The 24,525-nt window shown below is 51.1% G+C and overlaps 1 protein-coding gene across 1 annotated transcript in view; it reads left to right on the top strand.

Moving 5' to 3' along the window:
- Positions 1-23,745, top strand: part of LOC142471473 (class I histocompatibility antigen, F10 alpha chain-like) — a 71,053-nt gene extending 47,308 nt beyond the window's left edge. Inside the window, exon 5 of the mRNA XM_075578269.1 lies at positions 22,681-23,745. The gene's annotated coding sequence lies outside the window, so the exon portion shown is untranslated. The remainder of the gene's footprint in view (positions 1-22,680) is intronic.
- The last annotated feature ends 780 nt before the right edge of the window (positions 23,746-24,525 follow it).

Below are 24,525 nucleotides of genomic sequence, written 5' to 3'. Positions count from 1 at the left end.
TCTATCCCCAGCCACGCTTCTCAGGCGCCGCGGCCTGTTCCCCATTACAAGGGCCCTCAGGGAGCAGAATGTGCGGTACAGGTGGACCTTTCCGTTCGGGTTGCAGGTAACCAAGAACGGGAGGGCACTCCACATTAAAGACCCCGCAGACGGCCCGGAATTCTTAGTCAAACTGGGCCTCAAAGGTGCCCCGGCACCCCCATCGGAGGAGTCAGAAGTGCTAGAGCCGGAGTGGAGTGGAGGGCCTGGATCCCCGCGGACAAAAGGGAAGAAGCGCTGAATGAGGGCACCGGTCCTCCCACACTAGCGCACAGTTGCGCAGTTTTAAAGTTATTATGCGGTTACAATCTATCTAGCCCCACTGCCTGTTATCTGCCTGCCCCCTGGACACACTAACCGGAGGGGGTGGTAAACCAGCCATTTATCAGACCTGTGTCGCCCAGTTATGCCTCGGATCTGGACGGGTCAAACACACGCGCCCTCACCAAATGGCTCGATCAGGGTAGAAGCAAGAAGATCACGTCCGCCCTGGAACGGGGGGTGACCGACCCAGGGTAAACAGATGGGCAGCGCAATCCCTGCAAAAAAGTAATCGGACTTACCTTCAGTCAACAAAAGATGGCGCTGAGGCCGGAGCATGGTGAGTTCCAGCGTGAGACGCAGATGGCAGAGGCTCTCCTAAGGCGGGAAGAAGCAGCGCGCCACACCTCCTCCTCATAGCGGAGCACTCCTCAAAATGGCGTCCGGTCACAGGAAACAGGAAACCAGCTGACAGCCGAGGGCGGATGCACAGCGACGGGCGCCATCTTGGAGGTGGCAAAGGAATCAGATGACGTCATTGGACAGAGACGCACCGCGCCGGAAGACGCGAAAGAACTGCAGATTGCCGCGGAAGTCTCCCACTCGAAACAGGAGGGGGGATACTATATAGGGGACTTAAAGGCCTTGGGAAAGGGGGTAAATTAAGCAGAGAGACGGCTAGATTGTAGAAGAAGGGAACGGCAGGAATAGTAATAACAGGAGGTAGCCGAGAGGGGCCCAGGGACGTAGGTATAGACTAGATATAGGGGCAAGGAAGGCGGAAATAATAGGAAGGAGAAAAAAGAGGGCGAAAGTAAGTAGGAGAGGGGGAAAGGCAGAGTGAGGGAATATAAGAGTGAGAATTAAAAATAAAGGTATAAGAGATAGAGAAGAGAGCAAGAGATGGGGGGCGGAGAGGTCGCGGGGGAGGAGAATGAGGACGTGCAGGCTAGGGAAAGTTGGAAGCAGGTTGGGGGAAGTAGGCAGATAGGATAGAGGTAGCAAGGGTAGAGCGAGGCAGGGTTAAGTATAGTAAGCTGGGAATCTGAAGAACATGGTTGGCGACTCGGAGAGAGAGGCAAGGGGCAACAGGATAGAGAATTGATTCTTAAAAGTTGGATTGGCAAACACAGTCACATTAGGCCAAGTTGTGCAGTTAACAAGTTAGGGGATATATCCCCATTTATCATTTAGGGTGTATGAGATGCGCGGACACGGGGTGGGAACCGGCTGGTCTACCCCGAAGTCGGCATAAGCCTCAAGCAGGGGGTGATGGGGAGGGGTCTCCCAGAACCACCTAAAGACCTTCGGAGAGAGGGAGGGGGGCAGGGTCCGGGACTCGCCAGGTCCTCAATCCGAAAGGCAGTGATGCGGGAAGTAGGTCAGGGAAGGCCTGGTTCCGGTATCAGTTACATGTGTATAAACGTATATATGTTTGAGTGTTTTGATTTGTATGTATCCTCCCCTAATGTTTTTTCCCTCTGTACCACTCTCCCTTTTCGCGTACCCTACCCACCCATCAAGAGGCAGATGAGGAGACGCTCCGCAAAGAGGGTTGCTGAAACTGAAATCCATGCACCTCCCAGAGGGCCCCGAAGGGCGCAAGAAGTCACCGACAGAATCAGGTCATCAATAAAACACTATGAGTAATGAGTTCAGATGCATATCTCACAGTGTGAAGGGGTTCAACGGCCCAGCAAAACGCAAGCTGGCCTTGCGGGACTACAAACGTCTCAGGGCCGATATCCTGTTTCTCCAGGAAACGCATTTCTCTAGAGATAGTTATCCAAAGTTCTGGGACAAAGATTTCAGTGTAGTACACCTGGCATCCGCACAAGTAAAAAAAAGAGGGGTTGCAATAGCTATACATAAAAGGTTAGATTTTCTAGTTGAGAAGAAGGTTGTAGATAGAGAGGGCAGATTCTTAATCTTAGTGGGGTCACTACAAGGAAACCCGCTTACGTTAGCATCGGTCTATGCACCTTGCGAAGCCTCGGCGGATTTCTTCTCCCTCTTCTTTAGAAAGCTCCACAGGGAGGCTAAGGGAAAGATGATAATAGCAGGTGACCTAAACAGGACCCTAAATCCCAAATTAGACAGATGCACGTCTACGGATGCCCCCCCTAAAATGGACATCCGGCAAATCACACAGGGGTTAAAAGATTGCCAATTAGTAGACATATGGCGGGAACAACACCCCAGAAGTAGAGACTACACCTTTTTCTCTCACCCCCACAACCGATACAGCCGGCTGGACTACTTCCTTGTATCCAATAGATTGGTTCCTGTGGTCTCCCACTCAGGGATCCACGATATTTCGTGGTCCGACCACGCACCCATTGAGCTGCGGTGCTCACTAGATCTGCGGGCCAGACCTGGAGCAAATTGGAGGCTTAATGAATTATTGCTCAAAATCCCAGACATACAGAGAGAGATAGGAGACAGAATCACAGACTTCTTTGCTGAGAACGTAGGGAGTGTCTCGTCCAACACTACCCTGTGGGAGGCCCATAAGGCAACGCTCAGAGGATCCCTCATGTGCCTGGCTGCTAGGCGCAGGAGGGATCAAGAGAAACAAATCAAGGTCCTACAGGACAAGCTGGCGACCCTATCAAAGGCGCATAAACTATATAGAAACACGGACACGCTGCGAGCATTAGCAGATATCAAACAGCAATTGAACATCAAACTAGCCTCCCAGGCAGAAAAGGAGATGAGCTGGTCCAGGCGTAGGTACTTTGAAAAGGCGAACAAACCAGACACCCTATTGGCAAACAAATTGAGAAACAAAATCCCTAGTTACCATATACAAACTATACACACACAAGGGGGGGACCTCACTTCCAATCCTGAGCGGATCGTGGCGGAATTCAAAAACTACTACGTGACACTGTACGATGGAGGTAAGGTCATACACAATCAAAAGACGAGGGATAATCTAGGGGAATTCTTAAAAGAAGCCAAATTGCCGACACTGAGCAGGGTGGAGAAAGAAGCGTTACAGTCGGACTTCTCTTTAGAAGAGTTAACGGAAGTTGTAAAGTCACTTAAACCGGCCAAGGCGCCCGGGCCAGATGGCTTCTCCAACTTATACTATAAAAAATATTTGAAAAAATTAGCCCCACACCTATTGAAGCTCTTTAACTCTATACTACATGGGGCCTCATTCCCAGCCCAGATGCTGCAGGCGTCAATCTCCCTGATCCATAAACCTGGCAAGGACCCGGCAGACTGCAAGAGCTACCGGCCCATCTCATTGATTAACACGGATATCAAAATTTTCTCCAAATTACTAGCCAATAGAGTGGGTACCGTCCTGCCCAGGTTAGTTCATCCGGATCAGGTGGGGTTTATCGGAGGAAGGCAAGCGGCAGATAATACCAGACGGATAATAGATCTGATAGATTTGGCACAGAAACAAAACATCCAGTCAATGGTATTAAGTCTGGACGCTGAAAAAGCCTTCGATAGAATAGATTGGCCCTATCTGAGGAAGACGCTTGGAGCATTCGGCTTTGAGGGACGCCTCTTGGAGGCCATTATGGCACTCTACGAGGGGCCAGCGGCAAGGGTACGGCATCAGGGTTTCTCCTCCGAGCAATTCCTAATTAAGAGTGGCACGCGCCAGGGATGCCCGTTGTCCCCCTTGTTGTTCGCCCTATGCGTGGAACCCTTGGCGGCACATATCAGAAACAACCCGGATATTACGGGACTAACTGTAAAAGGGCAATCACACAAAGTGGCGCTCTACGCAGATAATGTGATCCTGACATTGTCACAACCTCTCACCTCCCTGCCCAACGTCTTCTCAATTCTGGGGACCTTTAGACAAATTTCTGGGTTCAAAATTAATCAGGCCAAATCGGAAAAGCCCTCAATATAAATTTACCCAAACAAGTAGAAAAACTAATCGATCTAAATTTCTATTTTAAGTGGCAACCCTCTATGATCAAATATTTAGGGGTATACATCACAAAAGAATATAAGGCTTTATACAAAGCTAACTATCCCAGGTTGTTTCGGACTCTTCGTGAGGATATCGGGAAATGGGCGGAGTGCAGTATCTCGTGGATAGGCCGCATACACAGTGTTAAGATGAATCTCCTGCCACGGGTGCTGTACCTTTTCCAGGCCCTCCCGATCCCCCTGGTAAGAGAAGATATCCTCTCGCTACAGTCCCTGATAACAAAATTTATCTGGAATAGGAAAAACCCGAGAATTAATAGAGCAATCTTGAGGAGGCCGACCTTGAGAGGAGGGTTGGGGGTGCCATGTCTGTTCGCCTACTACAAAGCAGCGCAACTTAGCCAGATTGTGCAGTGGCACACTGACCCGAATCTTCGCCGGTGGGTAGCATTAGAAAAAGAATGTTGCTCACCAATAGATATTAAGAATCTAATTTGGCTGCCCCGTAAGAGTCGGGCCGTAATGCAGACACCTCTGCAGACCATGGCTAACTCCTTGAAGGTCTGGGACGCAGTTAAGCTCAAATGCCATCTCACGTCCCTACACTCTCTAATGACCCCTATCTGGGGGAACCCAAACTTTGCTCCAGGGATGGATAGTACGATCTTTTCAAAATGGATCCAAGCAGGATATCTCCGTCTGAAAGATCTGGAGGGCAGACTACACATAAAAACATTTGATCATATTAGAGAAGAGAAAAATTTACCTAACACGGAATTTTTTAGATACCTCCAGATCAGGGCCTTCTACAATGAAGCCCCTATTCGGCCTCGGAGAACAAATTTTGAGCAGCTCTGTTCAAGAGATACGGACACAAGGGGACTAACGTCTAGAATGTACAGAGAAGTAGTATGCCCGGAGACGGACGATCAACCCAGACTTTCATACATGAGACAGTGGGAGGCAGACCTAGGTGGGACTTTAGAGGACGAAGACTGGGACAGGATCCTGCAGGTGGCGGCCAAAAGCTCCATCTGTACCACATTAAAGGAGAATGCATATAAGGTCCTGATGAGGTGGTATTATACGCCCGCTAAACTATCTAAATTTGTCAAAGGCTACTCCCCGCTCTGCCCCAAACAGTGCGGGGAGAGAGCGGACCTGTTTCATATGCTGTGGTCTTGCGCAAAGATAACCCCCATTTGGGAGGAAATTAAGGATTGGCTCCAAAGACTATTGGATGTGGAGATCCCCTTAGACCCGTGGCTATTCCTACTGGGCAGACGAGTCGAGGGGCTATCAAACGCCACACATAAATTAATAGCACATCTGGCCACTGCCACCAGATGCGAGATCGCAGCAGTATGGAAACAAATAGAGATTCCAATTCTCCCAAAGATTAGACACAGAATTTGGTTTGTGTGCCGGATGGAACAGTTGACGAGTCTGGTCAACGACACCGGCTCAAATTTTCTAAAAGTCTGGGAGCCTTGGTTGGCACAGACAGACATCCCGGGAATACGATATCACCACAATTCTGCATTGATTACCGGTAAATGCATTCTCCGGTAACGAAAGGGATCCTTGACAGCTTAGTGACCGTAAGCCCAGAGCGGGAGTGGAACCCAGGCCTTGGGAGATAAATGGAGGGAGGGGCGACCGGTGGGGTCTCAGGGCCCGCCTCGACATATAGCACAAAAAAAAAAAAAAAAGAAGAAGCCCACCTGACAGCGGCAGTTTGGATCGTTCACGGAGCATCCCCCCCCCTCCTCCTCTCCCTTCCCCCCCTCCCTGCCCCAGTAACCATTGGGCATGTCTTCCCCCCCCTGTTCGTCTTGTGAGTCTAGTTCGTCAAAATTTTGGAAGGTTTGTATAAAACAAAAATGAAAGTTTTTATTATGGTGATATATTTGGAGATAATGGAGGGTGTTACCATGTAAGATGTATTTCACCCAATTAAACCAAAGTTATAAAAAAAAAACCTCTTTCTCCTACTATAATCCCTACGCTCACACACATTTTTAACTCCTCCCTCTGCTCTGGAACCTTTCCATCCTGCTTCAAACATGCAACAGTCATACCATTACTCAAAAACAGCAAGCTTGACCCTACCTGTCTTTCTAACTATCGACCTGTCTCCCTCCTGCCTTTTGCCTCTAAACTCTTTGAACGTCTTGTATTCTCTCGCTTGCTCCATTTTCTCAACACCTATTCTCTCCTAGACCCTCTACAATCTGGTTTCCGCACTGCTCACTCCACCGAAACAGCCCTCACTAAAATAACTGACGACCTCCATGCTGCCAAAGACAGAGGTCATTACACTCTGCTCATATTACTCGACCTCTCTGCAGCATTTGACACCGTGGACCACCCTCTTCTCCTTCACATTCTCCATACTCTTGGTATTCATAACAAAGCTCTATCCTGGATCTCATCCTACCTCTCCCATCGTACTTTCAGTGTCTCTTCTGCTAACACCTCCTCCTCCTCTATTTATCTCTCTGTGGGGGTACCCCAGGGCTCTGTCTTGGGACCCCTTCTCTTTTCTCTTTACACACTCTCTCTAGGTGACCTAATAACAACATCTTTTGGGTTTAATTATCACCTCTATGCTGACGACACACAAATATACTTTTCAACACCCGACCTTACGCCTGCTGTACAAACCAAAGTTTCTGTATGTTTCTCTGCGATATCATCCTGGATGGCCCTCCGCCGCCTTAAACTCAACATGGCTAAAACAGAGCTCTTCATACTTCCTCCCAAACCTGGCCCTACTACCTCCTTCCACATTACTGTTGGAACTACGATCATTCACCCAGTAGCCCAAGCACGCTGCCTAGGGGTCACACTCGACTCCTCTCTCACATTCGCCCCTCACATTCAAAACATATCTAAAACCTGTTGCTTTTTCCTCCGCAATATAACAAAGATACGCCCTTTCCTCTGTTGCTCGACTGCTAAAGCTCTGACACAGGCCCTCATTCTCTCCCGTCTTAATTTCTGCCCATTAATGCACAGACCGTACTAACCCCGGTAACCTCACAGGACACACAGAGGTATCTGCCCATTAATGCACAGACCGTACTGACCCCGGTAACCTCACAGGAGACACAGAGGTATCTGCCCATTAATGCACAGACCGTACTGACCCCGGTAACCTCACAGGAGAAACAGAGGTATCTGCCCATTAATGCACAGACCGTACTGACCCCGGTAACCTCACAGGAGACACAGAGGTATCTGCCCATTAATGCACAGACCGTACTGACCCCGGTAACCTCACAAGAGACACAGGGGTATCTGCCCATTAATGCACAGACCGTACTGACCCCGGTAACCTCACAGGACACACAGAGGTATCTGCCCATTAATGCACAGACCGTACTGACCCCGGTAACCTCACAGGAGACACAGAGGTATCTGCCCATTAATGCACAGACCGTACTGACCCCGGTAACCTCACAAGACACACAGAGGTATCTGCCCATTAATGCACAGACCATACTGACCCCGGTAACCTCACAGGAGACACAGAGGTATCTGCCCATTAATGCACAGACCGTACTGACCCCGGTAACCTCACAGGAGGCACAGAGGTATCTGCCCATTAATGCACAGACCGTACTGACCCCGGTAACCTCACAGGACACACAGGTATCTGCCCATTAATGCACAGACCGTACTGACCCCGGTAACCTCACACACAGAGGTATCTGCCCATTAATGCACAGACCGTACTGACCCCGGTAACCTCACAGGAGACACACAGAGGTATCTGCCCATTAATGCACAGACCGTACTGACCCCGGTAACCTCACAGGACACACAGAGGTATCTGCCCATTAATGCACAGACTGTACTGACCCCGGTAACCTCACAGGACACACAGAGGTATCTGCCCATTAATGCACAGACCGTACTGACCCTGGTAACCTCACAGGAGACACAGAGGTATCTGCCCATTAATGCACAGACCGTACTGACCCCGGTAACCTCACAGGAGACACAGAGGTATCTGCCCATTAATGCACAGGCCGTACTGACCCCGGGAACCTCACAGGAGACACAGAGGTATCTGCCCATTAATGCACAGACCGTACTGACCCCGGTAACCTCACAGGAGACACAGAGGTATCTGCCCATTAATGCACAGACCGTACTGACCCCGGTAACCTCACAGGACACACAGAGGTATCTGCCCATTAATGCACAGACCGTACTGACCCCGGTAACCTCACAGGAGACACAGATGTATCTGCCCATTAATACACAGACCGTACAGACCCCGGTAACCTCACAGGAGACACAGAGGTATCTGCCCATTAATGCACAGACCGTACTGACCCCGGTAACCTCATAGGACACACAGAGGTATCTGCCCATTAATGCACAGACCGTACTGACCCCGATAACCTCACAGGAGACACACAGGGGTATCTGCCCATTAATGCACAGACCGTACAGACCCCGGTAACCTCACAGGACACACAGAGGTATCTGCCCATTAATGCACAGACCGTACTGACCCCGGTAACCTCACAGGAGACATAGAGGTATCTGCCCATTAATGCACAGACCGTACTGACCCCGGTAACCTCACAGGAGACACAGAGGTATCTGCCCATTAATGCACAGACCGTACTGACCCCGGTAACCTCACAGGAGACACAGAGGTATCTGCCCATTAATGCACAGACCGTACTGACCCCGGTAACCTCACAGGAGACACACAGGGGTATCTGCCCATTAATGCACAGACTGTACTGACCCCGGTAACCTCACAGGACACACAGAGGTATCTGCCCATTAATGCACAGACCGTACTGACCCCGGTAACCTCACACACAGAGGTATCTGCCCATTAATGCACAGACCGTACTGACCCCGGTAACCTCACAGGAGACACAGAGGTATCTGCCCATTAATGCACAGACCGTACTGACCCCGGTAACCTCACAGGACACACAGAGGTATCTGCCCATTAATGCACAGACCGTACTGACCCCGGTAACCTCACAGGAGACACAGGGGTATCTGCCCATTAATGCACAGACCGTACTGACCCCGGTAACCTCACAGGAGACAAAGAGGTATCTGCCCATTAATGCACAGACCGTACTGACCCCGGTAACCTCACAGGAGGCACAGAGGTATCTGCCCATTAATGCACAGACCGTACTGACCCCGGTAACCTCACAGGACACACAGGTATCTGCCCATTAATGCACAGACCGTACTGACCCCGGTAACCTCACACACAGAGGTATCTGCCCATTAATGCACAGACCGTACTGACCCCGGTAACCTCACAGGAGACACACAGAGGTATCTGCCCATTAATGCACAGACCGTACTGACCCCGGTAACCTCACAGGACACACAGAGGTATCTGCCCATTAATGCACAGACCGTACTGACCCCGGTAACCTCACAGGACACACACAGGGGTATCTGCCCATTAATGCACAGACCGTACTGACCCCGGTAACCTCACAGGACACACAGGGGTAGCTGCCCATTAATGCACAGACCGTACTGACCCCGGTAACCTCACAGGAGACACAGGGGTATCTGCCCATTAATGCACAGACCGTACTGACCCCGGTAACCTCACAGGAGACACAGAGGTATCTGCCCATTAATGCACAGACCGTACTGACCCCGGTAACCTCACAGGAGACACAGGGGTATCTGCCCATTAATGCACAGACCGTACTGACCCCGGTAACCTCACAGGAGGCACAGAGGTATCTGCCCATTAATGCACAGACCGTACTGACCCCGGTAACCTCACAGGAGACACAGAGGTATCTGCCCATTAATGCACAGACCGTACTGACCCCGGTAACCTCACAGGAGGCACAGAGGTATCTGCCCATTAATGCACAGACCGTACTGACCCCGGTAACCTCACAGGAGACACAGAGGTATCTGCCCATTAATGCAGACCGTACTGACCCCGGTAACCTCACAAGAGACACAGGGGTATCTGCCCATTAATGCACAGACCGTACTGACCCCGGTAACCTCACAGGACACACAGAGGTATCTGCCCATTAATGCACAGACCGTACTGACCCCGGTAACCTCACAGGACACACAGAGGTATCTGCCCATTAATGCACAGACCGTACTGACCCCGGTAATCTCACAGGAGACACAGGGGTATCTGCCCATTAATGCACAGACCGTACTGACCCCGGTAACCTCACAGGAGACACAGAGGTATCTGCCCATTAATGCACAGACCGTACTGACCCCGGTAACCTCACACGAGGCACAGAGGTATCTGCCCATTAATGCACAGACCGTACTGACCCCGGTAACCTCACAGGACACACAGGTATCTGCCCATTAATGCACAGACCGTACTGACCCCGGTAACCTCACACACAGAGGTATCTGCCCATTAATGCACAGACCGTACTGACCCTGGTAACCTCACAGGAGACACACAGAGGTATCTGCCCATTAATGCACCGACCATACTGACCCCGGTAACCTCACAGGACACACAGAGGTATCTGCCCATTAATGCTCAGACCGTACTGACCCCGGTAACCTCACAGGACACACAGGGGTAGCTGCCCATTAATGCACAGACCGTACTGACCCCGGTAACCTCACAGGAGACACAGGGGTATCTGCCCATTAATGCACAGACCGTACTGACCCCGGTAACCTCACAGGAGACACAGAGGTATCTGCCCATTAATGCACAGACCGTACTGACCCCGGTAACCTCACAGGAGACACAGGGGTATCTGCCCATTAATGCACAGACCGTACTGACCCCGGTAACCTCACAGGAGGCACAGAGGTATCTGCCCATTAATGCACAGACCGTACTGACCCCGGTAACCTCACAGGAGGCACAGAGGTATCTGCCCATTAATGCACAGAGTGTACTGACCCCGGTAACCTCACAGGAGGCACAGAGGTATCTGCCCATTAATGCACAGACCGTACTGACCCCGGTAACCTCACAGGAGACACAGAGGTATCTGCCCATTAATGCACAGACCGTACTGACCCCGGTAACCTCACAGGAGACACAGAGGTATCTGCCCATTAATGCACAGACCGTACTGACCCCGGTAACCTCACAGGAGACACAGAGGTATCTGCCCATTAATGCACAGACCGTACTGACCCCGGTAACCTCACAGGAGAAACAGAGGTATCTGCCCATTAATGCACAGACCGTACTGACCCCGGTAACCTCACAGGAGACACAGAGGTATCTGCCCATTAATGCACAGACCGTACTGACCCCGGTAACCTCACAGGAGACACAGAGGTATCTGCCCATTAATGCACAGACCGTACTGACCCCGGTAACCTCACAGGAGACACAGAGGTATCTGCCCATTAATGCACAGACCGTACTGACCCCGGTAACCTCACAGGAGACACAGAAGTATCTGCCCATTAATGCACAGACCGTACTGACCCCGGTAACCTCACAGGACACAGGAGTATCTGCCCATTAATGCACAGACCGTACTGATCCCGGTAACCTCACAGGACACACAGAGGTATCTGCCCATTAATGCACAGACCGTACTGACCCCGGTAACTTCACAGGAGACACATAGGTATCTGCCCATTAATGCACAGACCGTACTGACCCCGGTAACCTCACAGGAGACACAGAGGTATCTGCCCATTAATGCACAGACCGTACTGACCCCTGTAACCTCACAGGAGACACAGAAGTATCTGCCCATTAATGCACAGACCGTACTGACCCCGGTAACCTCACAGGACACAGGAGTATCTGCCCATTAATGCACAGACCGTACTGACCCCGGTAACCTCACAGGACACACAGAGGTATCTGCCCATTAATGCACAGACCGTACTGACCCCGGTAACCTCACAGGAGACACAGAGGTATCTGCCCATTAATGCACAGACCGTACTGACCCCGGTAACCTCACAGGACACACAGAGGTATCTGCCCATTAATGCACAGACCGTACTGACCCAGGAACCTCACAGGAGACACACAGGTATCTGCCCATTAATGCACAGACCGTACTGACCCCAGGAACCTCACACACAGAGGTATCTGCCCATTAATGCACAGACCGTACTGACCCCGGTAACCTCACAGGAGACACAGAGGTATCTGCCCATTAATGCACAGACCGTACTGACCCCAGTAACCTCACAGGAGACACAGGGGTATCTGCCCATTAATGCACAGACCGTACTGACCCCGGTAACCTCACAGGAGACACAGAGGTATCTGCCCATTAATGCACAGACCGTACTGACCCCGGTAACCTCACAGGAGAAACAGAGGTATCTGCCCATTAATGCACAGACCGTACTGACCCCGGTAACCTCACAGGAGACACAGAGGTATCTGCCCATTAATGCACAGACCGTACTGACCCCGGTAACCTCACAGGAGACACAGAGGTATCTGCCCATTAATGCACAGACCGTACTGACCCCGGTAACCTCACAGGAGACACAGGGGTATCTGCCCATTAATGCACAGACCGTACTGACCCCGGTAACCTCACAGGAGACACAGAGGTATCTGCCCATTAATGCACAGACCGTACTGACCCCGGTAACCTCACAGGAGACACAGGGGTATCTGCCCATTAATGCACAGACCGTACTGACCCCGGTAACCTCACAGGAGGCACAGAGGTATCTGCCCATTAATGCACAGACCGTACTGACCCCGGTAACCTCACAGGAGGCACAGAGGTATCTGCCCATTAATGCACAGACCGTACTGACCCCGGTAACCTCACAGGAGGCACAGAGGTATCTGCCCATTAATGCACAGACCGTACTGACCCCGGTAACCTCACAGGAGACACAGAGGTATCTGCCCATTAATGCACAGACCGTACTGACCCCAGGAACCTCACACACAGAGGTATCTGCCCATTAATGCACAGACCGTACTGACCCTGGTAACCTCACAGGAGACACACAGAGGTATCTGCCCATTAATGCACCGACCATACTGACCCCGGTAACCTCACAGGACACACAGAGGTATCTGCCCATTAATGCTCAGACCGTACTGACCCCGGTAACCTCACAGGACACACAGGGGTAGCTGCCCATTAATGCACAGACCGTACTGACCCCGGTAACCTCACAGGAGACACAGGGGTATCTGCCCATTAATGCACAGACCGTACTGACCCCGGTAACCTCACAGGAGACACAGAGGTATCTGCCCATTAATGCACAGACCGTACTGACCCCGGTAACCTCACAGGAGACACAGGGGTATCTGCCCATTAATGCACAGACCGTACTGACCCCGGTAACCTCACAGGAGGCACAGAGGTATCTGCCCATTAATGCACAGACCGTACTGACCCCGGTAACCTCACAGGAGGCACAGAGGTATCTGCCCATTAATGCACAGAGTGTACTGACCCCGGTAACCTCACAGGAGGCACAGAGGTATCTGCCCATTAATGCACAGACCGTACTGACCCCGGTAACCTCACAGGAGACACAGAGGTATCTGCCCATTAATGCACAGACCGTACTGACCCCGGTAACCTCACAGGAGACACAGAGGTATCTGCCCATTAATGCACAGACCGTACTGACCCCGGTAACCTCACAGGAGACACAGAGGTATCTGCCCATTAATGCACAGACCGTACTGACCCCGGTAACCTCACAGGAGAAACAGAGGTATCTGCCCATTAATGCACAGACCGTACTGACCCCGGTAACCTCACAGGAGACACAGAGGTATCTGCCCATTAATGCACAGACCGTACTGACCCCGGTAACCTCACAGGAGACACAGAGGTATCTGCCCATTAATGCACAGACCGTACTGACCCCGGTAACCTCACAGGAGACACAGAGGTATCTGCCCATTAATGCACAGACCGTACTGACCCCGGTAACCTCACAGGAGACACAGAAGTATCTGCCCATTAATGCACAGACCGTACTGACCCCGGTAACCTCACAGGACACAGGAGTATCTGCCCATTAATGCACAGACCGTACTGATCCCGGTAACCTCACAGGACACACAGAGGTATCTGCCCATTAATGCACAGACCGTACTGACCCCGGTAACTTCACAGGAGACACATAGGTATCTGCCCATTAATGCACAGACCGTACTGACCCCGGTAACCTCACAGGAGACACAGAGGTATCTGCCCATTAATGCACAGACCGTACTGACCCCGGTAACCTCACAGGAGACACAGAAGTATCTGCCCATTAATGCACAGACCGTACTGACCCCGGTAACCTCACAGGACACAGGAGTATCTGCCCATTAATGCACAGACCGTACTGACCCCGGTAACCTCACAGGACACACAGAGGTATCTGCCCATTAATGCACAGACCGTACTGACCCCGGTAACCTCACAGGAGACACAGAGGTATCTGCCCATTAATGCACAGACCGTACTGACCCCGGTAACCTCACAGGACACACAGAGGTATCTGCCCATTAATGCACAGACCGTACTGACCCAGGAACCTCACAGGAGACACACAGGTATCTGCCCATTAATGCACAGACCGTACTGACCCCAGGAACCTCACACACAGAGGTATCTGCCCATTAATGCACAGACCGTACTGACCCCGGTAACCTCACAGGAGACACAGAGGTATCTGCCCATTAATGCACAGACCGTACTGACCCCAGTAACCTCACAGGAGACACAGGGGTATCTGCCCATTAATGCACAGACCGTACTGACCCCGGTAACCTCACAGGAGACACAGAGGTATCTGCCCATTAATGCACAGACCGTACTGACCCCGGTAACCTCACAGGAGAAACAGAGGTATCTGCCCATTAATGCACAGACCGTACTGACCCCGGTAACCTCACAGGAGACACAGAGGTATCTGCCCATTAATGCACAGACCGTACTGACCCCGGTAACCTCACAGGAGACACAGAGGTATCTGCCCATTAATGCACAGACCGTACTGACCCCGGTAACCTCACAGGAGACACAGGGGTATCTGCCCATTAATGCACAGACCGTACTGACCCCGGTAACCTCACAGGAGACACAGAGGTATCTGCCCATTAATGCACAGACCGTACTGACCCCGGTAACCTCACAGGAGACACAGGGGTATCTGCCCATTAATGCACAGACCGTACTGACCCCGGTAACCTCACAGGAGGCACAGAGGTATCTGCCCATTAATGCACAGACCGTACTGACCCCGGTAACCTCACAGGAGGCACAGAGGTATCTGCCCATTAATGCACAGACCGTACTGACCCCGGTAACCTCACAGGAGGCACAGAGGTATCTGCCCATTAATGCACAGACCGTACTGACCCCGGTAACCTCACAGGAGACACAGAGGTATCTGCCCATTAATGCACAGACCGTACTGACCCCGGTAACCTCACAGGAGACACAGAGGTATCTGCCCATTAATGCACAGACCGTACTGACCCCGGTAACCTCACAGGAGACACAGAGGTATCTGCCCATTAATGCACAGACCGTACTGACCCCGGTAACCTCACAGGAGAAACAGAGGTATCTGCCCATTAATGCACAGACCGTACTGACCCCGGTAACCTCACAGGAGACACAGGGGTATCTGCCCATTAATGCACAGACCGTACTGACCCCGGTAACCTCACAGGACACACAGAGGTATCTGCCCATTAATGCACAGACCGTACTGACCCCGGTAACCTCACAGGAGACACACAGGGGTATCTGCCCATTAATGCACAGACCGTACTGACCCCGGTAACCTCACAGGACACACAGAGGTATCTGCCCATTAATGCACAGACCGTACTGACCCCGGTAACCTCACAGGAGACACAGAGGTATTTGCCCATTAATGCACAGACCGTACTGACCCCAGTAACCTCACAGGAGACACACAGGGGTATCTGCCCATTAATGCACAGACCGTACTGACCCCGGTAACCTCACAGGACACACAGAGGTATCTGCCCATTAATGCACAGACCGTACTGACCCCGGTAACCTCACAGGAGACACACAGGGGTATCTGCCCATTAATGCACAGACCGTACTGACCCCGGTAACCTCACAGGAGACACAGAGGTATCTGCCCATTAATGCACAGACCGTACTGACCCCGGTAACCTCACAGGAGGCACAGAGGTATCTGCCCATTAATGCACAGACCGTACTGACCCCGGTAACCTCACAGGAGACACAGAGGTATCTGCTCATTAATGCACAGACCGTACTGACCCCGGTAACCTCACAGGAGACACAGAGGTATCTGCCCATTAATGCACAGACCGTACTGACCCCGGTAACCTCACAGGAGACACACAGGGGTATCTGCCCATTAAAGCACAGACCGTACTGACCCTGGTAACCTCACAGGACACACAGAGGTATCTGCCCATTAATGCACAGACCGTACTGACCCCGGTAACCTCACAGGAGACACAGAGGTATCTGCCCATTAATGCACAGACCGTACTGACCCCGGTAACCTCACAGGAGACACAGAGGTATCTGCCCATTAATGCACAGACCGTACTGACCCCGGTAACCTCACAGGAGACACACAGGGGTATCTGCCCATTAATGCACAGACTGTACTGACCCCGGTAACCTCACAGGACACACAGAGGTATCTGCCCATTAATGCACAGACCGTACTGACCCCGGTAACCTCACACACAGAGGTATCTGCCCATTAATGCACAGACCGTACTGACCCCGGTAACCTCACAGGAGACACAGAGGTATCTGCCCATTAATGCACAGACCGTACTGACCCCGGTAACCTCACAGGACACACAGAGGTATCTGCCCATTAATGCACAGACCGTACTGACCCCGGTAACCTCACAGGAGACACAGGGGTATCTGCCCATTAATGCACAGACCGTACTGACCCCGGTAACCTCACAGGAGACAAAGAGGTATCTGCCCATTAATGCACAGACCGTACTGACCCCGGTAACCTCACAGGAGGCACAGAGGTATCTGCCCATTAATGCACAGACCGTACTGACCCCGGTAACCTCACAGGACACACAGGTATCTGCCCATTAATGCACAGACCGTACTGACCCCGGTAACCTCACACACAGAGGTATCTGCCCATTAATGCACAGACCGTACTGACCCCGGTAACCTCACAGGAGACACACAGAGGTATCTGCCCATTAATGCACAGACCGTACTGACCCCGGTAACCTCACAGGACACACAGAGGTATCTGCCCATTAATGCACAGACCGTACTGACCCCGGTAACCTCACAGGACACACACAGGGGTATCTGCCCATTAATGCACAGACCGTACTGACCCCGGTAACCTCACAGGACACACAGGGGTAGCTGCCCATTAATGCACAGACCGTACTGACCCCGGTAACCTCACAGGAGACACAGGGGTATCTGCCCATTAATGCACAGACCGTACTGACCCCGGTAACCTCACAGGAGACACAGAGGTATCTGCCCATTAATGCACAGACCGTACTGACCCCGGTAACCTCACAGGAGACACAGGGGTATCTGCCCATTAATGCACAGACCGTACTGACCCCGGTAACCTCACAGGAGGCACAGAGGTATCTGCCCATTAATGCACAGACCGTACTGACCCCGGTAACCTCACAGGAGACACAGAGGTATCTGCCCATTAATGCACAGACCGTACTGACCCCGGTAACCTCACAGGAGGCACAGAGGTATCTGCCCATTAATGCACAGACCGTACTGACCCCGGTAACTTCACAGGAGACACAGAGGTATCTGCCCATTAATGCACAGACCGTACTGACCCCGGTAACCTCACAGGAGACACAGAGGTATCTGCCCATTAATGCACAGACCGTACTGACCCCGGTAACCTCACAGGAGAAACAGAGGTATCTGCCCATTAATGCACAGACCGTACTGACCCCGGTAACCTCACAGGAGACACAGAGGTATCTGCCCATTAATGCAGACCGTACTGACCCCGGTAACCTCACAAGAGACACAGGGGTATCTGCCCATTAATGCACAGACCGTACTGACCCCGGTAACCTCACAGGACACACAGAGGTATCTGCCCATTAATGCACAGACCGTACTGACCCCGGTAACCTCACAGGACACACAGAGGTATCTGCCCATTAATGCACAGACCGTACTGACCCCGGTAATCTCACAGGAGACACAGGGGTATCTGCCCATTAATGCACAGACCGTACTGACCCCGGTAACCTCACAGGAGACACAGAGGTATCTGCCCATTAATGCACAGACCGTACTGACCCCGGTAACCTCACACGAGGCACAGAGGTATCTGCCCATTAATGCACAGACCGTACTGACCCCGGTAACCTCACAGGACACACAGGTATCTGCCCATTAATGCACAGACCGTACTGACCCCGGTAACCTCACACACAGAGGTATCTGCCCATTAATGCACAGACCGTACTGACCCTGGTAACCTCACAGGAGACACACAGAGGTATCTGCCCATTAATGCACCGACCATACTGACCCCGGTAACCTCACAGGACACACAGAGGTATCTGCCCATTAATGCTCAGACCGTACTGACCCCGGTAACCTCACAGGACACACAGGGGTAGCTGCCCATTAATGCACAGACCGTACTGACCCCGGTAACCTCACAGGAGACACAGGGGTATCTGCCCATTAATGCACAGACCGTACTGACCCCGGTAACCTCACAGGAGACACAGAGGTATCTGCCCATTAATGCACAGACCGTACTGACCCCGGTAACCTCACAGGAGACACAGGGGTATCTGCCCATTAATGCACAGACCGTACTGACCCCGGTAACCTCACAGGAGGCACAGAGGTATCTGCCCATTAATGCACAGACCGTACTGACCCCGGTAACCTCACAGGAGGCACAGAGGTATCTGCCCATTAATGCACAGAGTGTACTGACCCCGGTAACCTCACAGGAGGCACAGAGGTATCTGCCCATTAATGCACAGACCGTACTGACCCCGGTAACCTCACAGGAGACACAGAGGTATCTGCCCATTAATGCACAGACCGTACTGACCCCGGTAACCTCACAGGAGACACAGAGGTATCTGCCCATTAATGCACAGACCGTACTGACCCCGGTAACCTCACAGGAGACACAGAGGTATCTGCCCATTAATGCACAGACCGTACTGACCCCGGTAACCTCACAGGAGAAACAGAGGTATCTGCCCATTAATGCACAGACCGTACTGACCCCGGTAACCTCACAGGAGACACAGAGGTATCTGCCCATTAATGCACAGACCGTACTGACCCCGGTAACCTCACAGGAGACACAGAGGTATCTGCCCATTAATGCACAGACCGTACTGACCCCGGTAACCTCACAGGAGACACAGAGGTATCTGCCCATTAATGCACAGACCGTACTGACCCCGGTAACCTCACAGGAGACACAGAAGTATCTGCCCATTAATGCACAGACCGTACTGACCCCGGTAACCTCACAGGACACAGGAGTATCTGCCCATTAATGCACAGACCGTACTGATCCCGGTAACCTCACAGGACACACAGAGGTATCTGCCCATTAATGCACAGACCGTACTGACCCCGGTAACTTCACAGGAGACACATAGGTATCTGCCCATTAATGCACAGACCGTACTGACCCCGGTAACCTCACAGGAGACACAGAGGTATCTGCCCATTAATGCACAGACCGTACTGACCCCGGTAACCTCACAGGAGACACAGAAGTATCTGCCCATTAATGCACAGACCGTACTGACCCCGGTAACCTCACAGGACACAGGAGTATCTGCCCATTAATGCACAGACCGTACTGACCCCGGTAACCTCACAGGACACACAGAGGTATCTGCCCATTAATGCACAGACCGTACTGACCCCGGTAACCTCACAGGAGACACAGAGGTATCTGCCCATTAATGCACAGACCGTACTGACCCCGGTAACCTCACAGGACACACAGAGGTATCTGCCCATTAATGCACAGACCGTACTGACCCAGGAACCTCACAGGAGACACACAGGTATCTGCCCATTAATGCACAGACCGTACTGACCCCAGGAACCTCACACACAGAGGTATCTGCCCATTAATGCACAGACCGTACTGACCCCGGTAACCTCACAGGAGACACAGAGGTATCTGCCCATTAATGCACAGACCGTACTGACCCCGGTAACCTCACAGGACACACAGGTATCTGCCCATTAATGCACAGACCGTACTGACCCCGGTAACCTCACACACAGAGGTATCTGCCCATTAATGCACAGACCGTACTGACCCCGGTAACCTCACACACAGAGGTATCTGCCCATTAATGCACAGACCGTACTGACCCCGGTAACCTCACAGGAGACACAGAGGTATCTGCCCATTAATGCACAGACCGTACTGACCCCAGTAACCTCACAGGAGACACAGGGGTATCTGCCCATTAATGCACAGACCGTACTGACCCCGGTAACCTCACAGGAGACACAGAGGTATCTGCCCATTAATGCACAGACCGTACTGACCCCGGTAACCTCACAGGAGAAACAGAGGTATCTGCCCATTAATGCACAGACCGTACTGACCCCGGTAACCTCACAGGAGACACAGAGGTATCTGCCCATTAATGCACAGACCGTACTGACCCCGGTAACCTCACAGGAGACACAGAGGTATCTGCCCATTAATGCACAGACCGTACTGACCCCGGTAACCTCACAGGAGACACAGGGGTATCTGCCCATTAATGCACAGACCGTACTGACCCCGGTAACCTCACAGGAGACACAGAGGTATCTGCCCATTAATGCACAGACCGTACTGACCCCGGTAACCTCACAGGAGACACAGGGGTATCTGCCCATTAATGCACAGACCGTACTGACCCCGGTAACCTCACAGGAGGCACAGAGGTATCTGCCCATTAATGCACAGACCGTACTGACCCCGGTAACCTCACAGGAGGCACAGAGGTATCTGCCCATTAATGCACAGACCGTACTGACCCCGGTAACCTCACAGGAGGCACAGAGGTATCTGCCCATTAATGCACAGACCGTACTGACCCCGGTAACCTCACAGGAGACACAGAGGTATCTGCCCATTAATGCACAGACCGTACTGACCCCGGTAACCTCACAGGAGACACAGAGGTATCTGCCCATTAATGCACAGACCGTACTGACCCCGGTAACCTCACAGGAGACACAGAGGTATCTGCCCATTAATGCACAGACCGTACTGACCCCGGTAACCTCACAGGAGAAACAGAGGTATCTGCCCATTAATGCACAGACCGTACTGACCCCGGTAACCTCACAGGAGACACAGAGGTATCTGCCCATTAATGCACAGACCGTACTGACCCCGGTAACCTCACAGGAGACACAGAGGTATCTGCCCATTAATGCACAGACCGTACTGACCCCGGTAACCTCACAGGAGACACAGAGGTATCTGCCCATTAATGCACAGACCGTACTGACCCCGGTAACCTCACAGGAGACACAGAAGTATCTGCCCATTAATGCACAGACCGTACTGACCCCGGTAACCTCACAGGACACAGGAGTATCTGCCCATTAATGCACAGACCGTACTGACCCCGGTAACCTCACAGGACACACAGAGGTATCTGCCCATTAATGCACAGACCGTACTGACCCCGGTAACCTCACAGGAGACACAGAGGTATCTGCCCATTAATGCACAGACCGTACTGACCCCGGTAACCTCACAGGAGACACAGAGGTATCTGCCAATTAATGCACAGACCGTACTGACCCCGGTAACCTCACAGGACACACAGAGGTATCTGCCCATTAATGCACAGACCGTACTGACCCAGGAACCTCACAGGAGACACACAGGTATCTGCCCATTAATGCACAGACCGTACTGACCCCAGGAACCTCACACACAGAGGTATCTGCCCATTAATGCACAGACCGTACTGACCCCGGTAACCTCACAGGAGACACAGAGGTATCTGCCCATTAATGCACAGACCGTACTGACCCCGGTAACCTCACAGGAGACACAGAGGTATCTGACCATTAATGCACAGACCGTACTGACCCCGGTAACCTCACAGGAGACACAGAGGTATCTGCCCATTAATGCACAGACCGTACTGACCCCGGTAACCTCACAGGAGACACAGAGCTATCTGTAAAAGGAAAGTTCACCCCCTGGTTGCTGTATTGTTAACACAAGTGAATAGACTAAAGGCGTTAACGTGACATGTAATATCCTTACATGAATATCCGTGTATACTGTCAGATACCTGTGAGAGAGTGCAGCTTATATTTCAGATCCCGTAGTCTGAGTAACCCCTAAACACCCGCACCCTGCATATATTTTATCACTCATTTTATATATACACTGTGTGATAATAATAACGTTTCTAATTGTAGCAGATGGATAAATGAATTAATTATTTATAGAGAACCCTGTTTTTATCTCATGTTCCAGAGAAACAAACAGCGCAGAGATCAGCGCAGATAGAAGCGCAGAGGCGGAGAAATCACGGAGCGCTCAGGAGAGGAAGAAATCCCATAAATACATATATATACTCACTACTACTGCACGCTCAAACACATACACATCACTTTCACTGCACACACACACACACACATCACTTTCACTACACACACACTTCCACTGAGCAGGCACGCACGCTCACACATTCACTTTCACTGAGCAGACACACACACACACACACACATCACTTTCACTACACACACACACGTCACTTTCACTGCACAAACGCACACACACAAACACACACATCACTTTCACTGCGCGCGCGCGCACGCACACACACACACACACTGTCTAATTGTGTTCTTTTTTTTAATATCAGCCTTTGCATTACATATAAGAATAATGTTACTGTCATTTCTCGGTGTTACCGCTCTAAGCTTCACAAAGATAAATGTATCACATATGCACAATAAGTGTAAGCACGATTGCTCATTTAATGCAGAATTCATTCGTTTTATTGCGGTGCTGGAATAAGGAATAAGGTTTATTTAGCATTTTCTCAGTGTCATTTATTCAGCTTTCTGCAAAAGTACAAGAATGCCAATGGGGGCAGTTATAAATTAGTGGTTATTAGTCGTTCATGTAGAGAAATGCAAAATAATACTATATACCCCACGTGTGAGAAATGTGTAATAATCTCACGTGTAAGAGTCATCCCTTTTTTCTTCTCTTGTCCTGTCGCTGACACTCTTATAGTTACCGGGCGCTGCAGAGATTGGGGGATTTGCAGCAGTTTTGCCAGTAAAACATTTCCTGTGAGAATATTGTTGGGATAAAGCGTGGGATACCACGGGAAACGCGTCAGAGTGTTCTTTTTGGCTGTTACTATGCCCTAAAATAAATTTTTGCACCTAGGATATTTTGTGGTTTGCAGTTTGTGGTTTCCAATCTTCAGCAGCAGCAGCAGATGCACCGCCGTTTTCCCTGTACTCTCTTCAATTGTTCCTTGGTAGGAGCACGCAGGACAGGACCAGGATATCCCCAAGGTCAGCAGTGAGTAATCCATTTACTTCATTTATGTGATCAGTCCCACACACGGTTACCTAGACCACCACATAAGACTTACCTATATGGCTAGTGGCATAATCTATGGGAGTGTGTTTAACATTGGACTATCTGGAATCCTGAGTCTTATGAACTGTCCTATGCTATGAAGATGTTTATATTTTTATATCATGATCAAACATTGCCTACTCCTGGTTAGCATCACAAGTGGGAATTAACCCTCCCCTTCCCTTTCACGGATAAAAAGATAAGAAAGACAAAGCAGTAATTGTGTCCGAGGACAGATCATTTAGCACAGGAATCAGTGGCTGCCCAGAGCACGTCCTGTGTGCAGGGTTTGTACATATAACCCTTAATATGCAGGTTCCCCTGATAAACAGCCCCTTACTGCACCATCCTCTGACCTCCCAGCACTGGGGGTCTCCAACCACACGGTTTCCATCTATTACCCCCCAGGTAAAGTGATACAGAACAGGATGTATTGTGTGACGTTTCAGTGTAAAACCCTCTGGCAGTCGCGTGCTGTGTGTGTATTTTGTGATTGTGTGTAATGTGCGACTATTGCACTATATTCTGTATTATCAGGCATTTGGGGGCGGGTTTTCTGTCTTTTATATCAGTTTTTACTCATTATTGCGGGTTCTGTAATAAGGTTTCTAATTAGTGACACAAAGCAGTGAGTTACACACCTGCTAACTTTCCAAGCACTCGCTCACTTTAATCCCTAGTCTGACGAGCTCCTTATCTGGGCTGCTCACCTGAAACTGA

Source organism: Ascaphus truei, chromosome 20 (genome assembly GCF_040206685.1).
Source record: "Ascaphus truei isolate aAscTru1 chromosome 20, aAscTru1.hap1, whole genome shotgun sequence".
Lineage (NCBI taxonomy): Eukaryota > Metazoa > Chordata > Amphibia > Anura > Ascaphidae > Ascaphus > Ascaphus truei.
The sequence above is the reverse complement of the archived record's forward strand: the minus strand, read 5'-3'. Positions and strand labels throughout refer to the sequence as shown.